Below are 3,293 nucleotides of genomic sequence, written 5' to 3'. Positions count from 1 at the left end.
GTTACTATTATATGACTCAAAAACAGTGATAAACAGTCATATTTAACATTTTTTAATAATAATTTAACAGATAACAGATTTTCATACATGTATTATTATCATTATTATTGTCATATATTATTAATTATAACTACTATTATTATTACTTATTATTATTATAACAACTACTACAACTAAAAACCTAGTATTTACAACATTATATATATATACTAAAAACCTAGTATTTACCTAGTATTTATATATATATATATATATATATACACACACACACACCGGAATATATACATATATATATATATTTTACAAATAAATGTATTAATTTATGCTACTATTATATGACTCAAGAACAGTCATAAACAGCCATATAGAACTATTTTTATATGTAATAATTTAATTTAAAAAATATATAATATTATATATAATTATGTAAACCCATTTCCACCACAGGATAAAAAATAACTATGGAAGCATGTTTCTATCATGGAATAAAAATAAAATTAAAAAGTAACTATGACTTTTTTATCTTACAATTCAAACTTAAATTCGGAAATCAAGTCAGAATTGAGAGATATAAACTAAAAAGTCTTTTATCTGGCAATTCTGAGTTTACATTTCGCAGTTTATATCTCACAATTCTGATGGGATAAAAAAATAAAAAGGGTAAAAATGACTTTTTTCTTGCAATTCTTAGTGTATATATTGCAATTTAAAATTTATATCATGCAATTCTGACTTTTTTCTCAGAATTGTGAGTTTATATCTTGAAATTAGACAAACAAAAAAAGGCAAATTGAGAGAAAGAAAACAAGAAAACTCTGAATTGTAAGATAAAAAGTCGCAAAAGCAAAATATCTAAAAACAATACTCACAAAGAATTAATATATCCAACTTAATATTATGAGTTGCAGATTTCTGCTTTGAATCATCCTGAATGCTTCCCTCCATAGACTTCCATTATAAGTGAATTAATGCATATGATTTAAGCTGTTTTGAACCCCACCAATCCCATAAGCCACTGGATGTGCGAAAGATGAAATGTCATGAAGACTGTAGCTTTCTTTTATTTGGCATTTGAATGTTTTCTTTCCTCCGGAGTTCCTCGTCTCACTACATCCGCTCACACCATGCAAGACATAAAAGCTTTTTTAAGACAGGTTGTTTTTCATTTAATGGTCTTCCTGTATTATTTCTGTGTTAAGTGTGTCTAAAAGCGCTGGTGACGAGGTGTGTGTTGTGGGCGTGTGTTGATGGTGTCTGAGTTTAGTAATTAAACACTTGCTTTTTACAACATCCCGTTGAATTGACTTGATCGAACACACACATGCTGTACATTTTTCCACACATAAGAGGTGTGGGTGTGAATTAGACACACAGACATTAGTCACGGACAGCTTTACGTGTATCGCCCCAGCATCTTTAAGAACCTTTAAAGAGAAATACTCTAGGCAGTCCAATGAGTGTTCATCAGGGCTGTGGTGTGGAACAGACCTCTAGTCTGCCTACATTATTCAGCGCAGACGATGGGCCATTTGTCTGGACCCACCGCCCAGAAATGTCTAGAAGATTTCCATCTCAGGAACATTATTTCATCTCCTCAGAGGTAGTGAGCTGAAGAACTGCACCGCACTCGAGTGGATCCTTCAAGAGGCTGTGAACATTAGTGTCTGAGAGTGTACGTGTGTAAACGCTTCCCGTTCCTATCAAAGCCTGTACTGTACATATATAATGTGTTATAAAATGAATTGACAATAACTTATAAAACACATTGGATTTCATTAAATGTTTTCAGAAATAATATAGTTACTTAAAGAGTATGATGAAATACTGAATTATACCTTTCAATGTATTTATTAATAGAGTAACCAAGTTCATGGAAAAAAAAAAGGTGTAATTTTCTTTTCAAAGTAATAAGCCTTTACGCTGTGGAAATGTAGCACAAGTGGCTTTTATTCATTTATTTATTATAAATAAATATATATATATATATATATATATATATATATATATATATATATATATATATATATATATTTTACCTTCAATGTGTCATAATTGTTATTGCATTAAAATACTTAATGTACATACATAAATGTATGTAAATGTAAATTATTATTATGATCATTTGCCATCTTAGTGTATATCAAGAACATGTAGTATATATGTATATAAAAAATAAATGTATATTAATATTATTAATAATTATATTTAAAATAATAACAAATATTTAATTAATAATAATAAAATAATACAATATTTTAATAATAATGTAATTTAAATATTTCAAAAACATTTGATAATAAATAATATTTAAATATTACATATTATACTATATTTAAATATGAATACAAAGTATTTATAACCAATATTTAATAACAATAATACTATTATATTATATTCCAATCAAATAATCAACAGTTATTTGAAATTACATATAATAATAATAATACTTAAAATAATGAATAATAAATATTTTAATAAAAATTAATGATATATATCCAATAATAATAATAATAATAATATATGTAAAATAAATTAATAATTTCAATAATTTTATTTAAATATTTTAATAATAAGTAATAACATTAAATAATAATATTTAAATATTACATATTATATTTAAAAATGCAGATAAATATTTAAATATTTAAAAACAATATTCAATAACAATAATACTATTATTATATTATATTATATTCCAATCAAATAAACCAATCAAATAATCAAAAATGTTATATTAAATATTAAATTGAATAATTATAATAAACAATGATATTTAAAATTATTAATAATACATATCTAATAAATAATAATAATATATTTAAAATAAATAATTATTCTAATAATTTAAAGTTTTTATAAATAAGTAATAATATTTAAATATTACATATTATATTACATTTAAATATGCATCTAAATATTTACATATTTAAAAAAAAATAATAGTATTATATTATATTATATTTCATTCCAATCTAATAAACCAAATGAAATAATCAACAATATTATATTAAATATCATAGTTAAATATGATGATAATAATAATACTATTTAAATATTAAATATTATATTATATTTAAAAATTAATATAAAATATGTAAAAACAAACAATATTTAACAACAGTATTATATTATATTAGAATGAATAATCTGAAGATAGTATATAATAACGTTTATAAATCAAAAATATCATGTAGTATATATATTCTACAGTTCTGAATTATAACTGCATAGTCTAACCAAAAGCCTATAACACCTTGGCACACAAGACATTACACACTCCTTTATAAACCTGT

This window comes from Garra rufa, chromosome 17, assembly GCF_049309525.1.
Source record: "Garra rufa chromosome 17, GarRuf1.0, whole genome shotgun sequence".
NCBI classification, from domain to species: Eukaryota; Metazoa; Chordata; class Actinopteri; order Cypriniformes; family Cyprinidae; genus Garra; species Garra rufa.
This window is presented reverse-complemented; position numbering follows the sequence as displayed.